General features: G+C 40.1%; 1 long non-coding RNA gene across 1 annotated transcript; it reads right to left on the bottom strand.

The window, feature by feature from the left end:
- Positions 1–2,420: 2,420 nt before the first annotated feature.
- Positions 2,421–23,227, bottom strand: LOC108433567. Its single transcript, XR_001858299.1, has 3 exons — positions 22,900–23,227; positions 14,126–14,127; positions 2,421–2,453 (listed from the first exon to the last, which is right to left on the bottom strand). It is a non-coding gene; the product is annotated as an uncharacterized LOC108433567 (long non-coding RNA).
- Positions 23,228–26,662: the final 3,435 nt, after the last annotated feature.

Genomic DNA, 26,662 nt, shown 5'->3' on the forward strand with positions numbered 1-26,662 from the left:
ATTTCCCTCCCTCACTCCCTCAGAAGAAGGGGGGTGGGGGGGGGGGGGGGGAGTCATCCGGCATAGTCTGACATTACAGCTTAATTCCTCAGTAAATACACCACAGAGCACTAGCACCTGCTGCCCTCCCAACCAATGTCCCTGTTCCTTTGCAGGGATAATTTTAGAAACATGGCTCTAAACAGTCAGGGCTCTTTCACACATCTCGCGTTTACGGGTCTGCTTCGATCTGCGCGAGCGATGAATCTGGTGCATGAGGCCAGCAGCACATATGCCAGGCCTGCCTCGCTGAGGGCCACAGACAGATCGCCCGGTGCGCGAGCGAACACGTCAAGGTCAGACCACCTTGCTTGGGGAGATTTCTCTCCATATCCTTGCCTCTCTTCCTCCCTCCCCACTTCTCTCCCTCACAGTCAATCTCTTTGCTCAGCAGGCTGTTCCTGCATTTTCATGAAAAACAGTGTCCTCTGAGAAAATTATGTTGTTCATGATCCTCAACTCCAAGTTATCAGCATATACAGCTTCTCCTAATTGCCACTTTCTTTCATTTTCTGGTTTACAAATGTGAATTTCATGTTTTTGTTTACATGGAAGTGTTTATTGAATTGTTTGGTTCACTGGGGAATGAGGCAATAAAAAAATTGTGCTCTGCCTAGAGTTTGTGCCTAATAAAATACTTGCTTTTTTGCCTCACCACTTTTTTTTTGTTTGTTTAAACTTTCCTCTTTTTTCCCTGATTTCCTCTGCTACACTGTGAGGGGTTAGTTTTTTTATTTTCCTTCTTTTTCTTGTCCTTAAAGCAATCATTTTTTTAACAGATTTTTTACACTCAACAAAATCTTTAACAGCTCCAATAACAGATCTAACGAGCAATTACTTAAAACCTACTTGCCAAAGTCTGACTGGCTTGTTTGCATGTTTTGAAAAGAAAACATGACATCGCACAGATGAAACTCCTGATGAAGAGCATACCTGTACATATTTGTAGTGTCGAAAGACACTTGAGCAGAAATGATGGTAAGGAAGTTGTTATTAATCCATAATCTAAATGAGCATGTCTAGTTGTGATTTTACTCATTGAATCAATTTAATATCAAGCCTAAGAGTGTTCAGGCTTTTCTGAAAGAAACAACCATCTGATGATGACTGATCATAAAACTTTGACAATATGTTAAAGACGTGCTAATGAAATCACACCTACTACTTATCAAAGCCAGCCACATATCATATTGTCTGCTTAACACATTCAAATAAATGCCTCACCATGTGCTGCTGGAGGATAAAGCTAGTTTGTTCTCAGATTAGAAAAATACTGATTAAAATAGTAGCTTAATATGGGTCATATAACTGCTTAATTGAGATATAACTGCTTAATAAAACATATAACTGCTTAATAAATCTACAAAAAACTTGTTGGTAATTTATGTTAAAATGTTTCAGTTACAGACAGTCTTTTTAAAATACAGACATTTGATGCCTCGTTTTGTATTGTTCTTGTATTACACTGTAAGTCCTGTTTTAGATGCTTAGTCCCAAAATCACTCCTCAGCTATCCAACATGAATATCTCAGCCCTAAAAAGCACATAGTTTTCTAGGACAATCTTTGAATGTACACTCTCAAAAAAATGTTCTTGAGAAACTTGTGAAAGCTAAACACAAATAAAAGGTACAGTAGCTTGTGTTAAAAATGTTTCTGTGCATGTGTGTTGCCAGCACTGTCAGTGGATTACTTAAAATGCTCTATTTAAATCAGCACAGTCATTATGTCAAATCACACATCTACTTCTGCTGATAAAGTCATCAAAGGTCCATAAACATTTTTCATGCCCACCATCAGAGTAAGAAATGAGAGAGGGTTGGGAATGGTCCAGAACACGAATAAAAGCCCTTACTAAAATTAAGTTTTTAAGCTTTCCTTGGGTTCAACACTAGATTCCCCCACCTGGATAAACTTACTCAGCTCTAATTTATAATGTAACCATACACTGTATTGCACTGAGCCACACCACTCAGGTTTTAAATGGAAGAACGTTAAATCTCATTATGTTAAACTGCTGAGAAACCTTAACTGCTTTTTGACTTTTTTGAAAAATGCTATTATACAGCGACAAACATGTTTTTGTTAGCACATAGTTTTCATGTAATGGCTAGCGTTCACACTAGCCTATAGCATCACACAATAAGATCTATTTTCGCACAACCACCAAAATATGACAAAAAATGATTGCCAAAAATGAAACAAACTTATATTTCTTATGGAACCCATTAAACTGCCTGCAGACTATATCACTTTTTACTACTTAATAGCATGCCCACACACACACACACACACGTGTGCGCATCTTCTAAGCCACTTCTCCTTCTGGGTAGTGGGGGGAACTGGAGCCTATCCCAGCTATCATCAGGAGGAAGGCAGGATACACCCTGGACAGGTCGCCAGTCCATCGCAGGGCTATTTAGCAGTAAAATTTAATTAACTGAGAAAAGGTAGACCTCAAGGTGATCTTGTCACGTCCTAAGTGTAAAATCATTTATATACAGATGAAGTTAAATGTCTTCTGCCTAGCAATACTTGGTGTAGGGAACACAATACAGGGAAAAATCTCACAAAATAATTAAACTGAAAATATAATACTTTCCACCAGGGAAGTGTTTCCACCTCCCAAAACCATGTCTGTCACGCTGTCACGGCAGGACAATTAAGATCCTGTCATCTATATCCATCCATCAATCCATCCATCCATTATCTTCCGCTTCTCCGAGGTTCGGGTCGCGGGGGCAGCATCCTAAGCAATGAGGCCCAGACCTCCCTTTCCCCAGCCACTTCCACTAGCTCTCCAAGGGGGATTCAGAGGCACTCCCAGGCTAGCTGGGCGATATAGTCACGCCAGCGTGTCCTGGGTCTTCCCCGGGGTCTCCTCCAAGGTGGACTTGCCTGTGACACCTCCCGAGGGAGGCGTCCAGGAGGCATCCTAACCAGATGCCCAAACCACCTCAGCTGACTCCTCTCGATGTGAAGAAGCAGCGGCTCTACTCCGAGTCCCTCCCGGATGACCGAACTTCTCACCCTATCTCTAAGGGAGAGTCCAGACACCCTGTGGAGGAAACTCATTTCGGCTGCTTGTATTCGCGATCTCGTTCTTTCGGTCATTACCCAAAGCTCACGACCATAGGTGAGGGTGGGAACGTAGATCGACCGGTAAATCGAGAGCCTTGCCTTATGGCTCAGCTCTTTCTTCACCAGAACAGACCGGTAAAGAGCCCGCATCACTGCTGACCCAGCACCAATCCGCCTGTGAATCTCCCGCTCCCTTGTACCATCACTCGTGAACAAGACTCCGAGATACTTGAACTCCTCCACTTGAGGCAACAGCCTATCCCCGACCCAGAGAGGGCTCTCCACCCTTTTCCGCCTGAGAACCATGGTCTCGGATTTGGAGGTACTGATTCTCATCCTGGCCGCTTCACACTCGGCTGCAAACCGATCCAGCAAAAGCTGAAGTTCGCGGCCTGATGTCCCCAATAGGACCACATCATCTGCAAACAGCAGCGATGTGACCCTGAGGTCACCAAACCGGACACCCTCCATCCCCTGACTGCGCCTAGAAATTCTATCCATAAAAATTATGAATAGAATCGGTGACAAAGGGCAGCCCTGATGGAGCCCAACTCTCACTGGGAACGAGTCTGACTTACTGCCAGCCATGCGAACCAAACTCCTGCTTTGTTTGTACAGGGCCTGAATGGCTCGTAGCAAAGAGCCATGTACCCCGTACTCCCGAAGCACCACCCACAGAATACCCCGGGGAACACAGTCGAATGCCTTCTCCAGATCCACAAAGCACATGTGGACTGGTTGGGCAAACTCCCATGAACCCTCCAGAATCCTGGAGAGGGTGAAGAGTTGGTCCAGTGTTCCACGACCAGGACGGATCCGAAGTTCAACTATAAGCCAGACTCTCTTCTCCAGTACCCCTGCATAGACCTTACCAGGGAGGCTGAGGAGTGTGATTCCCCTGTAGTTGGAACACACCCTCCAGTCCCCTTTTTTAAAAAGAGGCACCACCACCCCAGTCTGCCAATCCAGTGGCACCGCCCCTGATGTCCATGCAATGTTGAAAAGGCGTGTCAGCCAAGACAGCCCCACAACATCCAGAGCCTTGAGGAACTCGAGCGGATCTCATCCACCCCTGGAGCCTTGCCACCAAGGAGCTTCTTAACTACCTTAGCGACTTCGGCCTCAGTAATGGACAAGCCTATTCCCATGTCCCCAGACTCTGCCTCCTCACTGGAGAACGTGTCGGTGGGATTGAGAAGGTCCTCAAAGTATTCCTTCCACCACCCAATGACGTCTTCAGTCGAAGTCAGCAGCACACCATCTCCACTATATACAGTGCTAGTGGCACACTGCTTTCCCCTTCTGAGTCGCCTGAAAGTTTGCCAGAATCTTTTCAGAGCCGACTTAAAGTCACTTTCCAAGGCCTCACCAAACTCCTCTCATACACAGGTTTTTGCCTTGGCGACGACTGAAGCCGCAGATCGTTTGGCCTGTCGATACCTGCCAGCTGCCTCTGGTGTCCCACAGGCCAACCATGCCCAGTAGGACTCCTTCTTCAGCTTGACGGCATCTCTCACCTGGGGTGTCCACCACCAGGTTCGAGGATTACCGCCCCAACAGGCACCAACTACCTTACGGCCACAGCTACAGTCAGCCGCTTCAACAATGGAGGAACGGAACATGGCCCATTCTGAGTCAATGTCCCCCACCTCCCCCGATATCTGGTCAAAGTTCTGACGGAGGTGTGAGTTTGTCATCTATATATATATATATATATATATATATATATATATATATATATATATATATATATATATATAAAATTATTTATAGATTCAAAGAAAATATGTATGAAGTTCATGATAATACTGTATTTAAGTTCTACCTTTACATCAAACTATTAGTGTTGCATAGAAAGAAAAAAAATTTGAGTATGTTATCGTGGGCCTTGGGTTAAGAACAATTTGATCACATTGCTGATATCAGTGCACTCTGCCGGCCTTGTGGCAGTGTCACAGAATCAGCAACCACAGGAGGGTTTCTGAAATGAGGTGTCAGTGGGAATTAGGCAGGCGGCCGAAGGCTCAGCTAACACCATCATGGCAGGACAGGCAGATCCCAGTGGCACTTGGTGTAATCAGGCTCGATCTCACAGAGAGTCAGGAGCAGAAATTGGTGCTGATGTGGTGTTTATGTCAGAGGGCAAGCACACAAAGGTATAATCGAGACTGACGGTTGTAGGCATATTGGTCCAAACACACACACGCAGCCATGTGCCCAAGCACAACAATCTGATGATTGCGTGGTCCACTACGAGCATTTGTATACACAGTACATATATGTAAATTCTGCAACAAAGTCCTTCACATCAAGCTCTACTTTCCTCCAGGCAGCTGAACACTTAAAAACTTTTGTGTACATCTGTAAGAATGTATAGCATTATTTTTTAGGTCTGTATGTATTTGTTACTGTTCTTGAGGTGTACGTTTTAGGAGAAAAAAAAAATAAAAACATCAAGGCCGGCTTCCCCTATAATGCAAATAACACATCTGAATGCAGACTATTTTTCACTTCTCTGATAAATTAATCAAATGCTTCTCATTACACAGATGATTGGGAACCAATTATTCCTAGGCCGATATACAATTTTTAATTAATCTGAATTTACATAGCGTGCGCCTGGAATTGATTGTTATTTTTAATCTAAGGGAATTTGACTGCATTAATTGTTCACACCCAGTGCATTGGGGCCGGTTGACGTGCAGGCTCGAAGGCTGCACTGACTCTTCCGGGCCTGCAGGAGGTGCTGTGAGGAGCCCAGGGGCGAGGTCAAGGCTGTGACAACCACGGCCTGCGGAGCACACCTCACTGGAGAGACAATTAGAGCAGACAGAGGAGAAGGATTACCGCGAGGAGTGATGAATTACCGCAGCCTCGCAGACAGACACATAAAACAACCTCTGGTGCATTCCTCTAACAGACCTCCGCTGTCTAAACCATGTGTTATGACAGCCAGGCCTCAGCAGACTCGTAAAGGTTGATCTGCTCTCAGAAAAAGGAAAAACGGTCCTTGTGGAATTAGGCAAGAACGTCCCCGTGGTCTTCTGTGAGTGTTCTGTCACATACACAAAAACAAAAGTGAAAAAACTGCACGACTAAAGACACAGTGAGTCAGTACTGCGGACAACGAAGGCTAACATTTGTGGCACAAGCAAAAAAATAATAATAATAAGTTTTGAAAATAGTATCTATTGAGAAATGCAAAAATACTCTTGCAACAGTGCAACTATTAACAGCCTCCTTAATTCTGATCGCAGACCCAAAACCTTCCAGAGGTGTTCCAATTTTTTTTAAATGCTCTGTTTTTTTTCCTTCTGTGTAACCCAGATTTGACATGACAATAATTGGAAGCATTCAGTGCTAAGCTTTAGCCTTGACTGCTATTTAGGGGCTGCTAATCCTGTTTTTCAGACAGAGCTCAGTGCTGTGAGTAATATGTGGGTGTGCAAGGCAGTTGGAGACTCCTAATACCCTGCTGTGATGTTCCTCTCTGGGCTTTGTGACCCATGGAACAGTGCACATTGACGTGGGTGGTTCTGAACAGTCAGCCACTGCTGATTGTCATGCTACATGGGTAGCATTAACGATTCTTCCCTACATGGCTAAATTACCAGTAATGGTCACCATCATGTTTGTCATTATGACTATTCCACCCATGACCACTTCCCACATGTTTACAATGCAGGCTTCCCATTGCTCTTTAAGTCCTCCTGCTGCTGAATTAAAAAGACCCCAGTAAGACAGGTTCACGAGTTTTCTTCTTGTTTGTTTACTGATGTCCTCGATTGGTATTCAGCTGAGTGTCTGCCCCTGGACAGCTAGAACGAGACCCTGACCAGCAGCATCACCTCCCTCTTCCTGTCCCCTTTGTTCCAGCCAGTGCAGTCTCAGGGTCAGCTGGCTTGTAGGTTATTTCTGATCCCTATCTGCAATTTCAATAGAAGCTAGTGCCAAGGCCACAGCCATTAACGTAGGCCATTCAAGCATCTAAAGCTGCACTCGCTCAATCCCTCTTTATCTGTATGTGTATATGACTTGCTTTAAATGTGAGCATATCTATAAACAAAACAGTCAAAAACAACTTTGTTGAAGGCCATGTTTTTCCCTCTAAAAGTAATCTACAAAGAAATGTTGCAGTGGTGAATAATTTGCGGGTGTTTTGACAAGAACACTGCTTAAGGTTAACATACTTTTCCAAACACCTGATCTGAGGAGTGTAAAGTGGCCTAAACTTTACACACAATCAAAAGCAGTATTACTCTGGTGAAATAATGACTTGTTGATGATAAAGTAAAAATTTACCTCTTAAATGGTCAGGACTCACCAGCAGACCCAAAGACTTATCACACACTTTTATAACCAAAGAATAGCAGAATTTAGCAGCTATGTAGCAAAAAAAAAAAAAAAAAAAAAAGATATTCCACCAACTGAGCTGTAGGTGATACTAGATTTTGCCTGAGCCAGTTGAGTAAAGTGGTCTTGATGGGCTATAATAGTTCAACAGATCAATAAGATATGCTTGAACTAGAGCTGAAGGATTTGGGGAAAATATCTAATATTGATTTTTCCAGCCAACATTGTGACTGCGATTTAAATTGTGATTAATCTCTATTAAGTCAGATCCAGGTCTGTTATTACGGCCAAGACATACTTCTTCTAGCATGAATCATTTGGTGTGCCAGACTGCCTATTAGTTGTGACCATGTTGTCATGTACATATCATATGGGTTTGCTTTTGATTGGTCTACAGGTGGTTCACAAGCTCTGTCTCATTAGGTTACCTTTTCCGGTAACACTTTTCTTCCTCTTGTGCATCAAATTCTTAAGGCCACTTGACAATCACATAAGCCTTTCATGACAACTCACATAAACCTACACACAAATTTATCACTGTATTCACAGTAGTTGTCATAAAGGCTGGATTTGTCCACTTTAATAACAAGTTGACAAAACATCTGTATTCAAGTGACAGGTGTTTGTTGACATGTGGGATGTGTCATAACACTTTCTTCGGTGAAAGGACATAGCAAATTATGACAGCTGACAGTGCCCATTTCACAGTTTTTCTCCCATTTCAAATAGTGTCCACTTCACACGCAATTCTTAAAATACAACATCAGATGTTTTCAACCTAATAAAATTACCCAAGTTGTTTCAAAAGATGACACAAAAATGGCCAAAACTATCATGGTAATTATTTCAATAAGATTTTTTTTTCTTTTTTTTTTTCCAGGAGAGTAATTTCTTATAGCACCACCACCAAAATATAAAGGAAACATGACTACATGAAGCAGGTTTTTAAGTGATAGAACATTCAGGAAAAATAAACTGTTCTTTTTTCTTTTTTTTAACTTAAGAGGCAAATAAGATAAATTATACATAACTAACCTCAGTGTTTTGGCATTACTGTTCTTATTTATAACATCTTATAAATAGCCAAGTAAAACTCACTTTACTTAAAGGCCAGAGAAAATATACATAACTTTCTCATTACAGTGTCATGACATTGCCACAGGGCCTCATAAAATATTATGATCACAAACATAGGGCCAGAGAAAAATATACAAAACTCATTACAGTCTCATTTGTTGTGTAACAAAATTACTATTATGTCTTCAACATGCCAAAAATACTCTGGATGTTTCAATTCACTTGAGAAAATATTCTAAAAACACCTAACATCAGCAAACATCTAAGTCACTTTATACAGGTGTTATGTCACCTTGAAGTTGATAAAAGCAGCCTATATAAGTGTTTAGAATAAGGATTTATAAATGTTTATATAGGTTTGTCAGCTGTCCCAAAACGCTTATGTAATTGTCATCTAGTCTAATGAATTTTACCTTCAGTGAAGTGTTACCATTTTCTCAACTTAACACAGCATTGTTGAAAATAAATGCCAGAATTACAATGGCTGCTCATAGGATTTGAAAACTGCACTTCTCCAAATTGTGATTCCAAAACAGAAGCAATTAAATCTTACAACCTTTGCCAGAGCTAGGCCATTAAGAGCTATAAATATTATGAACATGTTGAAAATCTTAGAAGCCAATGCAGACTGAATAAGACCTAAAGACCGAATAATAACCTAAAACTTTCTTTTCCCAGTAAGAACACAATCTGCTGTATTCTGAATTAGTTGGAGCATATTTAGAGAGATAGAAAAGCAACTAGCCAGAAGTGACTAAGAGGTATAGTATATTCTTATTATAAATGCCTCTTCAACGATAACAGTAACAGATGTATTTCATTTTACTTAGTTCTGTCAATAATTGTGTTAATTTGCTGTTTGTATTGTTTCTACAGTACAAGTGTGGGTATATACACATGAAAGGGAGGCAGTACAAAAAACATAGATGTTTTATCTGTTTAACTTCTTGGATTTTTTTGTGATTAAATACTAATTGTGGAATCAATACCTGTAACATTTCAAAAACGTTTTTTAGAAAGAAAATTTAAATGTTGAGAAAACATTCAGAAGTAAGAAGAGGTGAAAATCTACAATGGCTTCAATGCAAACTGGTTGAGCTATTTTTAGGTTATAGAAGTGTGCAACAAAAAATTGGGTAGACCCTGGCCATCTGAGGGGCCTCATATACTGATAGTTCTTATCGATTTTAGGCATTTCACAAGCATTTTGCTTGTGACCTTCAATTCCTCAGACGTGCCATTAAAAGCATGCATTAAAACCGACATGCTTCTGCAATGGATATGGCATGTGGGGTCAATAAACATTTTGCTGCTGCATCCACAAATGCAAGGTAAGACTATTCAATGCCTTGTGGAAGTCATACATCAAGAGCGTCCAGAAATGCTGCCGACTTCTCTAGACTCAAGCTGTGCATTGTGGTCTGTCAAATTTAAGATTTCAGATTGTTTATGTAAATAATGGACATCATTTTCTCTCGGACAGATAAGTAAAGAATATAAAGAAGTTAATATTTTAACCAAACTAGTTAGTGGGTAATTTGCACATCTGTGAAGGCACCATTACCATTTAAATATATGTTCACATTTTGAAGCAACTGTCATTTTAGATGCCATCGTCTTCAGGGATATATATGGTTAATTCAACATGACTACTCCAAGAAACATACTGGACTTGTTAGAACAGCATGGCTGCATAATCAGACAGTGTGGGTGCTAGACTGGCCTGAATGCAGTCCAGACCTGTGTCCTACTGAAAATGTGTGGTGCATTATAAAGTGCAAAATAAAACAATGAAGGCCCCCTACAGTCACGCATCTAAAGATTTATATAACTAAAGCACTTTATTGAATGCTGTTATAAGATGATGTAACTCAGGAGTAAACATGCTCCTCTCACAACTTTTGTTGGAAAGTGTTGCATCATATTTGTAATGAGCATAAATTTAAAATGTCTATGAAAAACATCAAATAATAAATATCGTATTGTATTGTTTTTAATTTAATAGAGTTAAGAAGAATGTATTAATCACTGCTTTTATTGCCATTTCTCTCTTTCTTACACACACACACACACACACACACACACACATTTCACTACTTTATTTTTTTACAATATTCACAACAAATATCAAATAGTAATAGCAATTCTCAGTATGGTTTAAGGCATTGGGTGCTCTTGTGGTGCCAGTGTGTGCATTTTCCTTGACTTTGCTGAAGTCCACCTATGAGAAATTGGAAAGGCTTGCTTTATTAACTCTAGCTTTCTTGAAGAAAGCATGAATCTGTGGGGCTTCTTTACGATTAATATACCTTCAGTATGGTTTTGTAGAAAGCCTCAAAACATGAAAAACTTTTCTTAGAAATACTGTGCACACTCATGGCACTGCAGTGAATGTCCATGTGTGCGCACACTTGAGAGAGTGTGTAACCTCCCGCCACTGCTGGCGGTCTCATTCTGCTGCTCAGGGGGGCTGCTTTCAGAGGCGGCTGCTGTGATTGGAGCAGTAATGGATTAGCCCTCTCTTTCTCACTGTGGGCCTCCAGATAAGCCTGGCATTCTCCCTCTCTCTCCCTGCCTCGCCAGGTCCTGGGTTATCTGCTGCAGGGCTTCACTGAGACAGAACCTCCGCCAAGAAGGAAGCTGCAGTATTTCCAGCGTGTGTCAGGGTGTCAGTGACAGCTTCTTTAATGCAGATAAGCTGCTCTTTTCCTCTGCTCTGAGAAGAAGAAGAAAGGTCTGGTCAGAGTGTAACAGCCTCTCACATGCAGGGAGGAACTAGCCAGGCTAGGTGGCTGATGGGCATCTCTATACAGCGGAGAATACAGTGGGGTGGGGGATGTGGGGTGGTAAAGGAGGCTTTTTAATTGCTCATTGTCCCCAAAAACTGCTCATTCAATTTGCATACAATTCCCGTAAAGAGATAGCGTCCAGGATGAAAGAGCTATGAGCAGCCAAATGGGAAGCGGCTGACAATTTAATAGGGAAGTGCTTTATATGGCTCCCATTAAATCCCTTTATGTCAATGTTTGTTACACAGGAGAAAATGTAATACTGTGTACAGATGATCTCGGGAGAAATTACAGTTTCTTCCAAATTGAAATGCAGTGCTTAGTTGTATTGCGTGTTCAACTCACCAGCTCAACTCCACCTAATTCACGGTTGTCCCTGGGGAGCATTTGACAGGACCAGAGGCAGAATGAAAAAATAAATAAATATTTCATGTACTCGTCCTCTACAGTGAACAAGCTGAAATGTGGCATTTTGATGTATATCTGTTTTGTTGATTTCCTAACTTAACCTTCACACAAGCAACTACCTAAACACACGTTAGCTGTCTGCAAATTTCTCTCTCATTTACATCTAAAATGGTTAAACAATTAAATGTCTCCACTTGCATTTGAATACAAAAGTCAAAATAAAATAAGTAAAAGACCAAGAAAAATTAAACAAATTTCCAAATTTATGTTCCTAAAATATTTTAAGAAGTAGAGAATATAGGATTCCCAATAACCACCCAAGTCCTGTTGGATCACCAAATCTGTCACCTTCTGGAGATACATAGAGCTATGGGTTTGAAATGATGTTTGGAAACTCTCATAAAAGACAAAAAAGGAGACAATTTGCACTAGAACACCAAACTTTGCCATATACAGTGGAGTGTTTATGTATTTATGTTGTAAATGTAAAATCTCTGGAGGTAACAGGAGGCACTTTGTACACTACCGAAGCAATGAAAGACATTGCAAATCCACGTCTGAATCCATCAGTCAAGTACGAATCGGTGCAAGCTTGATGTTGTACAACACTGGTTTTTGATTGATGGCATCAGGGACACTGATTAATACAAACAAGTTTTAATACATTATGCAATACCCTGTAGAAAACTTGAAAGGTAATTAATTAAGATAACATCAAATACACTGCTGAGAAGATCAAGACGTACTTATCAAACAGAGAAATTGCTGACATTCTCAAAACAGTGGACTAGCCAAAACATCACTGAATGTGTTTGGGAATGTTTGGATTGTGAGAAGCAAAAAAAAAACAAAAAAAAAAACCCAAATCCAACTTCTAAGACTGAACTTTGGAGGTTTGGAAAAATATCCCTGTAGATTTCTTTGAAAAACTGAAAGTCTTTTGAAAAGAATGGAAATTATAATTAATACAAATGATAGACTTGATAAATGCTAAAAAAACTGATATGTTCAGCTGTACACGTCTGTGTAATAATTAGTTAAATACATGATTTCTACTTTTTTTCCCTCAAATTACTGAAAAATTACTAACTTTTACTGTACTCACGTTTGTATTGTCATGGTTATGATTCTAATTTACCATTTTTCCCCATCATTTTCTTTACACCATTTGAAAAAGCCAGCTCCTGCGAATATTAGCCACAATCTCTCATAATTCTGCTGTTAGGTTAAAAATGCCTCTGCCTTCTCCTATAAATTTACCATTTCAGAGATGTGTTTTTATATATATATATATATATATATATATATATATATCATAAACATTTATGAGTAATTAGGTTTGTGTAATTGTGCAATTATTCCAATGTTTGCAACAGATTTTGACGTGTATAATGACTGAAGTCTTGTGAAATATACATCATCAAAAATATAACCACCTTCTACAATAAAAGCAGGCCTCCAAACCAAATATAGCCTCATACTCAAGCTTCCCCTCGAAACTGACATTTCACCAGGCTGGTATTATTTTGTTTGACTCTGCAGTATGTTTGTGAAGAAGCTCGCTGAAAGAAATGCTTATAAAAGCTCTCTGTGTGGTGACCAACGCAGGTAAGAATCAGAGTGGTCTCTGCTGTAGATGAAGCGGTGTGTGTAGATGCTCTGTCCTCGTACAGCAGGCCACCTTCCATTAGCTGCCATAGGGCAATGAGTGGCCCTCCTAGATTGTGTTTAATAGTTTTCAGGGGAGTGAAAATAGCCTCCAGGCTCCCATAGCATATTGCAGTCCAAACTCCAGCCTTTTTCCATTGCCATGGCAACCTCTGCATGAGTGTTTGTGCTGCCCAATTATCTCACATATTTGAAGGAGAGATGTGGGATACCTGCTGGCGCTGACCTATTGGGTTAGAGTCCTACTGGAAGAGCATGATTCCACTCTACTGATGGCTATCATCTGTATTTTTATGTATTCTGCAGGATAGAATTCATCGGTACTCATACAAACACACACTTCTTGTTCCTTTTCATTTTCTCACCTATAAAAGGTTTAGTTTCAAAATGCATCAAAGAGCACAAGTTACAATAATACCTGCATATACATTCATGAATATCCTGAGGACTGTGCAAAAGTCAGAGGCCATATTGATATTATTTAACTTTGAGTCAAAACTGCCATACGAGTTATTGGATTTTCAGGAGATATTTCTGAGGACTTTAGATATAATATAAACCACTTGCATAAACAAGGGGAAAGTCAAAGTTATTATTATTTTATTAAAAGATATGAACAGAAATAGGACTACCACCAGTGCAACAACAATCCCTATAAGATGAATAGAACTTGTCTCTCAAAAATGAAAGCTTTAAGAGAAATTCAAACACCACTCTTACTTCTGATCTGAAAAATCCACTAGGTTTCTAGCCATCCTTCCACTGTAAGAAGACAACTTGGTGCTCTGGGTCTGAAAGGATGTGTAGCTGTCAAAAAGCCATTACTGAGTAAAGGAAATAGATTTAAAATAGATTAAAAAAAAAAGTTGCTGGTGTTCTCAGAACAATGGACTGACCAACATCACTGAATGTGTTTGGGATTACTCAGATTGTGAGAAGCAGAAAATGCAACCAATTTCTGACTGAATTTTGGAGGAAAAATACACCTGCAGATTTCTTTAAAAGCTGAAAGCAGGTCTCCTGTTTAGGAATTGGGAAAGAACAAAAGATGATCATGTCTTTGTTGAGGTTTCTTGCAGAGGTGTTAAGAAAATATGAATACCTATTTGGTATTGAGCGAGAGACAGAAGGGGGTGGGGGGGGGGGGAATACATGGTGAGGCAAACTGCAGAGAGTGAGCAAGAGAGCGAATGGTCTTTTTCATACTAACAAGCTCGAAGATCAAAAGATATGTAGAGGATTTGGAGTTGTCTCAGTCCTTTCTAAGTGCCCTTCTTTCGTTCCTTACTGTTGTGTTTGTCCTTTTCTCCAATTCTCTCTCTCTCTCTTCTTGCTGAGATGCAGTCTCCCTGAAACCTGGATTTAAATGGAGGACTTCAGAAAAACGTGCCCTGTACAGCATGATTAGGACTGTGAAATATAGCTAAATGTTCACTGAAAGCATGAATATTATTTCTTCATTTCCTTCCATATCAAGTGAAAAAATTCAAATTGTGAACTAGATGTACGCAGAGAGAAAATAACATGCACAGATGAAAATTCTGAATAACAATGAGGTTTAAGCAAACTAGCCACAGGCTGTATGATTGAAAGCTTTCTTTTTTAAATGCAACATCCCTTAATTCAGATATATGATTTTAAACATCCATAATAGCCATTTCTCACCTTGAAGGGTTTAATTAAATGAAGTTAGACAGAAGCGCACTGTGTTTTGTCTAAATATATCCCATAATGTGGTTCAGGGGCACAAGCTCAACCCCTGGAGGACTAGAAGTGACAGACATCGTGTTAGGGGGAAAAAAGCCAGCTCTGTGCAGAAAGGGAAAGCAGATGCGAAAGAAGCAGCTTCTTCCTTTGATTAATGTCCCCCAGCAGTTTACCGCTGAAGACTTCAAATGACAGTTTGATGTGCATGCTACATGAACAGAGGCTCTGTATACTTATGAGCAGCACCGCAGGATGAGCTGCAGCTTATTGCTTTATCAATGAACGTGCAAATGGCTTCTCAAGACCGAATAGATATTTTAACATGTTAAAATAAAAAAATGCACATGACTTACTGCAATAACAGTGTGGTGCCATCAAAAGGCCAACTGAGGGAGCAGACAGGAGCATGTAGAGGACTCCCAGAATGCCGTACACCTCTCCACAGCTTTTATTTAGTGCAGATTTAATGTGCTAAATGTTGTTTGCTGGTTTAAAGTGTATACATGCCAGTTTTCCTTAATCATGCTCTCCTCGGTTGAAGTAGTTTGTTTGAATTGTTCACTAGTTTTAATGAACTCTTTCCCCTTTATCACACATTTATCTGACAAATGTGTGTGATCTTTCTTTACCATGCGTTTGTGTGTCTGTGATGGAGATAAAAAGAGAGAGAAAGAAATATGGAGAGGGATATTAAGAGAAAGACAGCAACATAAAGAGAGGGAGACAGAGAGAGAAAGGTGAGAGACAGAGAAACAGAGACAGAGAGAGTGAGAAATAGAACCAGATGAAGAGAAACAGAGACAAAGAGAGATAGAGAAAGAGAGCAATATAAAAGAGGAAGATGAAGAAAGAAGAGAGCCAGATAGAGAGAAATAGATAAAGACAGACAGACAGATAGATATAGATAGACAGAGACAGAAAGATAGATGAAGAGAGATAGAAAGAAAAAGACAGACAAAGAACTGAGAGAGGGAGAGAGAGAGAGAGATCAGCAAGAGAGAAAAAAGGGAGATGAGAGATAAAGACATCAAAGGGAGAGACAGAATGTGAATATAAAATCCTTGGCGCAGCAGCATTCCTGATCTCCTTTCAAAAAGTCCACTTTTGTAGGTAACAGCAACACACAATGTGTCTTCAGACAGTCAGATTGTAGCAAGCTTGCTGCAAGAGTTCTGCAGAAATCTCATTTGTGCGGAGAGAGAATGATAGTTGAACAATATCGGAGCATCTCTTATTCTGCAGGGCTATTAACTTTTATGTGCTGTGCTTTAGTTGCTAAATCTAGCATGAGAAATCAATGAAGCAGCTCTAAATTATGTAAGTTTAATGTATCTGAAACGGGACATGAATTTTGATATGTACATGAGCAACAAAGTCCCTCTTTTGTAGTCTCCCTTCACGCACACCTGCCCATCATTCTTCTAGCATACTATGAAGGCTTTGTGATGGACTGTTTAACCCAATGTGTTTAACATTTAATTTTAGGAAATTCTGATATTAACTTGCTTTTCATGTCATTTATAAACCATACACAGTTTTCTCCCTCAGAATATTTAAGCTGATCACTCAATCTGACCCAGAAAGCACAAGGCGCGAATAACTAAATAATATGGTTGTGTGCTGGAGGGTCAATGCATATGTTCAAGACTGTTTTATCATATTTATTGCCCATAGAAAACATGGCACCCCAATCTCCTAAGCAGCAGTGAGCTATACAAGATCATTACTGATGTTGAGCATGAGAGACCAAATAGCAGGGGGCAGCAGCAGCCTGCTGCCAGAGTAAGCCTAGCCTCAAAAGCAAACATATCTTGTGTGGATACACATCATTGGAGCAGCTTTACCATGTCCTCCGTGTGACCTGGAGATCCGTTAGGACCCTCCGCCCTCAGACCTCATTAATGCACCGTGCTCTTCTATATTCAGAGCCTTCCTCAATGTAGTGCAGCACAGCATTCACGCTGCCTCCTCTCCAGGCAGCGCACCTCCTCCTCATCCGTCATCCTCAAGCAGATACCCTGTGTCTCATCTGATCTCACAGCACAGCTACTCTATATGCATACTGTCTCTCTTGGCTATGTGGTCCACACAGACTGATAGGAGTGTCTGATGATGTGACTGAAGTTGGACGAAAAGCAGTAATAGGGATGGCTGATTCAACATAAAACATGTTTCTCACCTCCTGGTGGTCAAACTGGAATTTCAAAGAAGGAGGAGACAACATGAATGTTACATTCAACTCTATAGCAGCAAGCAAGCTATTGATCAGATCTATTTAGATTTAAACTGAAGGAATCATTATATAGTAGGTAGGTGGGTAACGGTACATTGCGATGCAAAAATGTGACAACGTGCAATGTGGAGACAGACAATATCAAGTATAATCTGTTTATTATGCCATCCAATTTAATAGAATTTTTTAACACCAGAGGGTGCAATGAATTTTACCCACACCAGCACATCATATGTTATGCTCCCATACACCACAGTCTTTAGTCTCATTAATAGCGATGCAGCTTCTTCCCTTCTGCAATGGAAAGTGAATGAGACTGAGGCTGCTCCATCATGTTTTAAATCGAAGGTGTGGCAACATTTTGGTTTTCCTGTTTCCTTGAAACAAAAACAGTGACAGGGTAACTGATGAAACCAAAACAGTTTGCAAATATTGCAAGACTACCATGGTCCATATACACAGCTAACAACAAATATGATGCAGCATTTACAGCGCAATGAATTACAGTGAAAAGCTCTGGCCAGAAAGAAAGTCCTCAAAGGTAAAACATCTCTACAGAGTGCCTTTGCAGCCCTGCTTCCCCAATCTAGTATTAGAGCACAAGAAATAATCTGTTTGTTTTTTTTATTGCAAAGGACATGAGGCAGTTTCTGTAGTTGATAGTGATAGGTAGTACAGCATTCCGTCACGTCTGCACTTCATCACTCTGTTTTATCAGCCCTCAACAATGAAACGTATTGCAAACTTTCAAAGAGGCAGACAATGTAGCAATAACAAGAGAGGTGGACTCTGAGGGCTACTCAGAGCTGTCACTAACAGCCTGTGATTACCACAGAGCGGAAAACGGTGAGTTTTGCACTGCAAACTCACCCTCCTGGAGTCATAAACTGGGCAAAATATAGCCAACATGCTGAAATCGGCTGTTGGGTGCTTGAAAGAGCTAATAAAAACATTGCTGCTATGAACAATTCGCTAATATAGAGGTAGGAGTAAAAGAGGCTGAGTGGCACACTTTAAATCTTCCCAAACTCATCATGGATGTCATCTCATGATGGAGTAGCTCACCGTCTTCAACAACAAGCAACCATAAGGACAGCCCTTGTGCCTTTGGAGATACTTCTGAAACCTCTTAAAAACAGCCACAATCATAAAGTCCGACATAAAGAACCCCAGTATCACTCAGTCTCACAATTTTCTATCTTCCTTCTAGAGTACAGATTCCTTTTTTAAATTAAAAAACATTTTTTTTTATTTTGGTACAAGAAAAGTACACATTATTTTAAACTGTTATTCTTCCAAAATAAAAAAGGAATGTTTTTACTTGGATATTTAATACATTATGAAGCTACAATAGAAGATTTTGTAAGAGTTTTGCAAGAGACTGATTATTTTTGTTTAAAAACTTATACAAGCAAATACATTGTTTTGCATTGTTGACACTTCAGAAATAGAATGTCGTTCATAATTTGTTCACGTTTTGTTTAAAATATTGTAAGAAAATCAAATCATGAACTCAGTATCATGAATCAAATTGTTAGCAGAGTGCATCATCACATCCCTAATATTAGGTGTGAATTAAGCTTCAGCAAAAACTTTAGGCAGTAAAGCTAGTGATTGTAACAGGTAACAGTCAGTATTTATCCAGTGATAAAAACTTTGTGTCTTTATGATTAAAATCCAAAATAATAAAAACACTTTGCTAATTATGCTGTCTTTCATTTTAACCACAGTTCATGGTGAAATTAGATTTCATAATTTACAAACAGCCTAACACAATGTTTACATTAGCGCATACTACTGGCTAACCTCATTTCTGGAGAATGATACATAAACTCATCAGTGCACAGTCACTGTGGAGCACCTTGGTATCAAGGTCAAAGACCCAACCGCTTACAAAAGTTCAACATATCTGTATGCCTTCGGGTTTTCTTGAGCAGAAGGCCGTCTGGAGGGTTAAGTAGTTGCATAACTCCTGCCTCGACAGCAGGCAAGCCTTTCAATTCAGCATTGCAATGATACTGACATGGTAGTTGTATATTATCAGCAGTGCTAGAGGGGTTTTAAAACACAAGTGTATTTATTGGACTGACATTAGTACAAATGCAAAAATATGCTGCTATGCATGGCCTGAACACCAAAAATGTCCAGCAGACAGTGTCCTGTGGGCAGCATCCTGTAACCATTGAAGGACAAGAAGATGACCAACACTGTACAGCAACAGATGAGCTATTGTCTCTGACTTTACATCTACAAGGACTAGCAAGGTACATGTGTAGTAGAGTGGACAGTGAATGGACACAAACACCAGCAGCACTGCTATGTCTGATCCACTCTGTGCAACACCTCACATACTACCATGCCAGTGTCACTACAGTGCTGGGAGTGATCCACCACCCAAATAATACTTGCTCTGTGGTGGTCCTGACCTTTAAAGAACAGGGTAAAACGGGGCTAACAAAGTAGGCAGAGAAACAGATGGACTACAGTCTTTAATTGCAGAAGTACAAAATGCTCCTATATGGGAAGTAGACCTGATTTAAATGCATGGTAGTTGTAAATAATAAAATTGCCAAAAAGTGTACACACATAACCAAGCACAATGGTATATCACACATTTAGTTTTAATTTTTCTTTAACACTTGTTTAGTGTCCAACTTGTCAGTTTTCTGTATTAAACCAGAGTTTTATTGGCCCTAGTCCACGGGCAAACAAAACAAATCAAAACAAAACAAAAAAAAGTACACTGTAATATTTGTGCAGTTGACATGGAACTGAGTCATTTTCTTCTTAGAACATTCTGTAGGACTTTGATATTCATTTTTAATTAATATTGATACATAATTATTTTTTGCCTTTTAAGTCCTTTTATTTTGAAGGGCACGAACACAGGTGGAGTGCTGGGGGAGGAAAGCTGGGTGTGTTTTTAGTTTCTAGCTAAGTGATGCTGTGTTTTTAGCTTAGCGAGCTACCAGTTTGGTCATCGGGAGTCAACACAGAGTGAGCACCTGTTCTTTTGGTTTTGCCGTGTTCTCTGCAAACTCATCAACAAAGCAGTTATGGACTGTAACCTAGAGTCATCCAAGTTTCTCCTGAGAACCCTCAGTCACATTATCAATTCATGCGGTGAGAATTGTGGATCTTTCACTGACAGCTCCTTCTCATGCACTTCCTTCAGCATTGTTGTCCAGACCTACTGAGTGGCCATTCAAACACCTCAAACTTCGAGGGTCAGGAGTCTTGCCACTAGTGTAGTTTTGAATCCTGACAGGGCAGATTTGGCACTAGCTTCAGAGGAGGCTTCTCTGCAGAGTGCTGCTGCTGAGGACCCTACAAAGGACGCATTATACCTGACAATGGTCCTTTAAATGAGACCCACTGACTGTCACTGGCCAGTCAACTTGTCCAACCTACTTTTTCGTGGCCTTGGGCCAACCATTCAATATTGCTGTTTATGGGTATATGGTAACTGTTTATTTACTTTTGTACTTGCTATTCCACCCATTTAGTCTGTACTGTGTGCAAGTGTTATAAATACGACAACAAAAGAATTGTTTCCAAATGACATTTTTCGTGTTGTCATTGAAATTCATGCATGTATACAAGTGAAAACGTGAGTTTTAAGAATTGGTGATTAGGGGTGGGCGATATGGATCTAAAATAATATCACGATATTTCTGAAGCTGGTCTGCAGAGGAGACGAGGTTTATACTCTGAGCTTTAAAAGACGGCGGTGGGACGGACGTCCAGCTTATGTGTCTCAGAGCACGACGTCTTCCTCTCGACATCCTTTTAAAGCCGTTCAAAACACAAGCGCGCCAAAATTTAAACTCATCTCCCGACTGGACCTCACGTGATGTTCGCTGTCATGGTAACGTTTACTCTAAGAGGCTCTCCACGCATGCGCGTCATTTTGCATCGGATCGCAGCGAGCATGCAAAGGAAGATTTATCAGAGTGTTGAACAGAGTGAGAATAAACACCTTTTTGTATTCAGTCGGATTGGCAAAAGTCTTTGCGTGTAAACACAGACACTTTTGATTTTCCTCAGACTCCACTGAGTGTTTCTGCTTGAGGTGGTGAAACAGATTAGTTGTGTTTCCCCCTTTTGTTGTTACAGGCCTCTTGCATATCTTGCATATTACTGTGATCTGTTGTACATCCGAGATTTTATAACCAAACCATCTCCACTCTGATGTCGCTCCTGTTTTTGGGAGAAACTCCACCACAGAGCTGCTTTGCGTCATACTTCTTTCTGTTCCAAAATGACTCACGCAACGGACGTAGTTACGCCATGCGCATTACGTCATTACGTCACCAAGTCAGAATATCGCTGTTATCACGATATGGATTTTTTTATCGTTTAGAAAGTTATACCGGTATTATAGCGAACGATACGATATGGTACACCCCTACTGGTGATTTTCCAAGGCATGAAACACTACATACTGCACATTATGTTCTTAAAATGGCAGAGTCTTGATTGTTCAGCTGTGTTCTGGGGCTGGACCAGTTGGTTTTCTTTTTATGGTTGTTTGAATTCTCTGTTATGTCAGAATAAATGTGAATGCTGGGCTACATGTAAATAAATGTTAAACATCTGATTGGGCTATGTGTGGTTAATAGAAAGAAATTAAACCGTATGTAAACGTATTTTAAAGTGAATGAAGTGAGTACGTGTTGCTAACTGGGCAGTGAAGTGTTAAGTATCACGGTATTTAGATTCAAACCGAGGCCAAGCAGATCACGTGTCGCAGCACGCGGTACTGCGTCCAATCTAATGAATATCGGCATGCGCAACTTGGCCAGAAGTGGGCCTAGATTCAAACCGAGTCTGGGCCGATGAGATTTAAGAGCGGCGTTCATGAATTTTGCTATATTAAGTGTAAGACGCTGAAACATGTTGCCTGCTAATGTTACTATTAGCATGCTGTATGTGTCCCCCTATCAGGCTAAGCACTCTGGCTTATTTTAGCCTAGGTTTGCAACCCCGTTATCAGCAGCGTGGCCAGAAATAAAGCTGCAACTGGGCCTGAATAAAAGCGGGTGGGCCACGCAATTCAACATAGCTCAATAGCTACAGTAGGAGTGTACTGTGCGGTCATACGGTCCGTCGTCATCCCTCAATACTCCTAAAAATCAAACAATCCACTCTGCTCAGCTACTTCAAGACATTAAGAATCCCAGCCCCCCACAGCAGGTGTATGAGCGACAACAGCTTCACACACAGCGACTGCAGTATTATGCATCACTACTGTAATCAAACTCCAACACCGCAAAGTATTACGTAAATTATTTAGTGGCTCACTGAATTTCAGAGAAACCGTGTTACGTGTTCCTCTCTCGGCTAGCGCAGCATCCGTCTCTCAAAAACACAAACACCACGTGCGTTATAAGCCACGGGCTAAACATTTCAGACACAACTTCAGCAACACGAACAACTTTCCTAGCGTGTCATCACTATTTAGGTATGATGCAGAACCACAGGCTACACAACAGCCTGACAAACTCACCACAGCAAAAAAAAAGCCCGAAAAATTTAGGCCTACCTTTGATGTCCTCCTGGGGGGATTTTAATCCATAATTAGGCCTACAGGACTGGCGTAGACTGTGGGGCTCACTGTTGAAGATCATTTCATCGTAGTCCAGTGAATTAACGCGTTAATTCCCGTTCAAAGAACTACATTTGGTCAGGTGAGATGATGATATTGAGGGTCTCGGTTATGTTTTTATCCGATATGTCGTTGAGAAAAGTCTCTCCACTGCAGGGTTATATGACAAGCGCGCCGACGCTGAGTAGTTTGTGAGTCTTGTTTTTGTTTTTTGTTTTTTTCGAAAAACTTAGCAGTGGACTTTTGTTTTGACATTGGGTGAACTTTGTTGGTAAACATGCTACTCTTAAACTCCGAAAACAGCGACGAGCTGGCAACAAGCAATTTGGCGCACTGTGGTGGATCCAATTGGCGCTGAATGCCATTCAAAACAGCCAATCCCAGTGCAAGCCGCACACGATTTAATGTACAACGAATTTTATTGGTTATAGGAAATGATAGACAGAGTGTTTCTTCCGATACCAAAATAATAAAATTGGTCTTTTGTTTTACAGTAGTGTGGAATAAAAATGAACATGACATCACATATCACATAAATAGATAGAGGTAAAGAGCTAAGGAATGCACACCACATATAATAGCAGATTGCTTCCCAAAAAAGCAGCTGTTTGATTGGGGGGGGTGGGGCTCTAGCAAAAAGTGCTTGGTTCCGTAGGCACGCCCCTGCTCATTATCCATTCTTTTAACCTGCAGTTATTTTAAATGGAATTAAATGGAAATTGCTTGAAGCTAAGATTTTAAACAAAACGTTGTGGTTAAAATATTTTTCATCTTTCTCTTTCTGCTTTCTGTTGTATACTTTACATGTTTTTTCTTTACTGTGTGAATTAAGTGGGGAATTAAGGGATCCTGTGTTTAATTCTATACACAAACCCAGTTACCTGGTCATTTATGGTTAAAATAGCTCAGGAAAAAAATAACATGTTCTGAAGATAAAGCACTTACTTTGATTAATATATTAGCACCATATAAAAAAGTACATTTTATAGATGTTTGAGGCATAACACTAACTCTATTCACATAAAGTGCCATAAAAAGGATCGATAGTCACCTCAGGGTGTCTTAATCTCAAAGCTGTAAGATAAAGATAACACACACAGCCTAAAAGACTCATGCTCATGTCTATCAGTCACTCACAATCGTTTTTTTTGCAGAGTACAACTGTTGGTAAAGATTCATTTTAGCTAAAAAACACAAGAAAGTTGAGCGCATCAAATTATACATAAAATACAAGGAAATGTGTTGTGCAGCATGATCAGTCTTTTTCGCTCCCTCCTTCCTTCATCTGTGTGTTCTTCTTGTGTTTAAATGATCAGGTGACCCATATAACTGAAAGAACTGAACACACCGTGACAGAAGCTTCTTGAACTAGGAAATAGACATACTGTGTTTTGAAAAGAGAATTGGTGCATGTTAAGACTGTAGTAAGCACAGTGGAAACAAATGGGATACAAGAAACCAGCAGTTATAAATGCTATGCTGGTATACGGTCGGTGGAAAGATGGGACCAGCAGCTTGTTTTGTATTGCTGCCTTTTAAACAAATTAATCACAAAACTATTTGCTATGTATAGAATCAAATTTCATGAACACTGGCCAAGTTTATCTCTGGCTCAGATAAAAAGCTGCTGTGTGTGTGGCTGAATTTGAATGATTGCCAACGATTCGTTCCACTCAATCTGTACATCTAGTTTCAGTACGCAGCTGGCACCAGTATAATTGTGACTGTACCAAACAGATTTGTTGTTTATTTTTCAATGAACAGTGACTTCATTTTCAAATTGAATCTGATGAAAGTTCAGTTAGTGAACGAGGCCGCTCTGTATCTTCGATATAACACTCTTACTTTGTAATAGACAGTTTTCCAAATTGTTTCACACTTTTGCAAATAACAAACACAGATTTATTGTAAATGATTCATTTGCAGATACTAATTCTGACAGCAGTTAAGCATTTCAACGCTTTTACTTAATAAAAATAATCTTCAGTGAGGACATTGTTGCAGTTTACCATATATTTTAATAGTTTATATGAGTGCCAAGACCTTACTGTTATTTATTGTTATGTGTATGTTGTTGTTTACAAGCTAGTGATCGTAGGTGAAAGCTCACACCTTCTGCTGAATACTCACCATATACATTTTATAGACATTTTTTAGGGCTGCTGAGAGCAAAATGCCATGTGTGAGCAAAATAAACATGTTAGATACAAATAGTAATGTAGAAGTGTCACTTACCTCACTAACCAGTGAACTCACCTAGAGCATTAACACACTTGCAGTTGTTATGGGCACAGAGACAGGAGCTTTTGGCTTGTAGAAACTGTTTTGACTCTAACGAGTAGGTAATTAGGACTTTTTTTTTCTTGTTTGGACATTGGCCCATTTGTTTCCTGCTGAACTAATACCATGATATACATTTAATCATTTTGTTATTGTGCTTTATACTTTCATTATGTAATGCCGGTTGTCAAATGGCTACACTTCCTCAGATATAATCTTCTGATAAACATAGGGCGGCAACAAAGAACAAGACCCAAAATTACTGTCATTTGATGCTCTACCACCTTTCAGTTTCCACTGATTCTCTATCTGAAAGAGCAGGTGTTAGAGTGTCCTAGCAAAAGTACCAAAAGACCTCCATTTGGAGCGTTGTGTTGTCAGAAAATGTCTCCCACTTGAAGTAGACCACTCAGTTGCCTCGACTGACAGTGTGTTTCTGCCTGTTATTGCCTTATACAGCTTGTAAAATTAGACATTTTGTTCAGACTGGGGTTGTGAAACAGCTGTCAATTTAAAAAAAATTACCAATAAAACTAATGAAATCCATACAATTTTTCAATACTATATTACAGTCAGCAATGTTCTGTTCTTTTGTCATTTTGGAAATTGTCACATTTAACATTTTCCAGGGCAGTTAAGTGGTCTCAAACTACATTTTTGGGTCACAGGTCAAAAAGTTTGAGAACTGTGAAGCAGTGCAGTCTACTGTTTCGATATTTGCCTTGTCTGTTTGATCAGAGCAGTTCTTTCATGTCATGAAAAATATGAATCTGATTGGATAGCCTACTGATGCAACTATGAGAAAACATTAAAATGTGCAGGGCAGGGGTTTCTCCAGGACCAGGGTTAGGAACCTGTACCGTAAAAAACAGGTCTGGCTCTTCAAACTTTTGTAAGTGTAAAGAACCTTTTTTACATTTTAGGAAAAAGGAAAGTCTTCACCAGTGCATTCCCCAGGTATTTTCTGAATACATGAACAAGCCATCTGTTATGCAACTATAGTTAGCCTCCATGAGATTATTTAATCTAAATCTCCAAAATATTTCATGTTCTCTAAAACAATAGAAATTCATTCAAGATTGAGGTGAACCCTTAGTTGTAGGGTAAATAAGAAATTTATTCTTGATCCATATTCCATCTTTATCAGAATACAAGAGGCCTGCACAAAGCAAAACAGCACAACAAACAGCGGAGTATGTCCTTTCAACCAACAGCTGCCGCCTCATCACAATGTCACCTCCTCACGGAAGGTAAACACATTCCAGATCCAATCACCAGTGGGGCCTGTGGCAATCAGGATTGTGTTTGTTTATATGTGTGTGTGTGTGTGTGTGTGTGTGTCCACTTTTCTGGGGCTGATAACCTCTCTAGAACCCCCATTAACCACGAGCAAAGCAGCAGAGGGTCTTATCAAGTGCAC

This window comes from Pygocentrus nattereri, chromosome 3, assembly GCF_015220715.1.
Source record: "Pygocentrus nattereri isolate fPygNat1 chromosome 3, fPygNat1.pri, whole genome shotgun sequence".
Taxonomy (NCBI): Eukaryota; Metazoa; Chordata; class Actinopteri; order Characiformes; family Serrasalmidae; genus Pygocentrus; species Pygocentrus nattereri.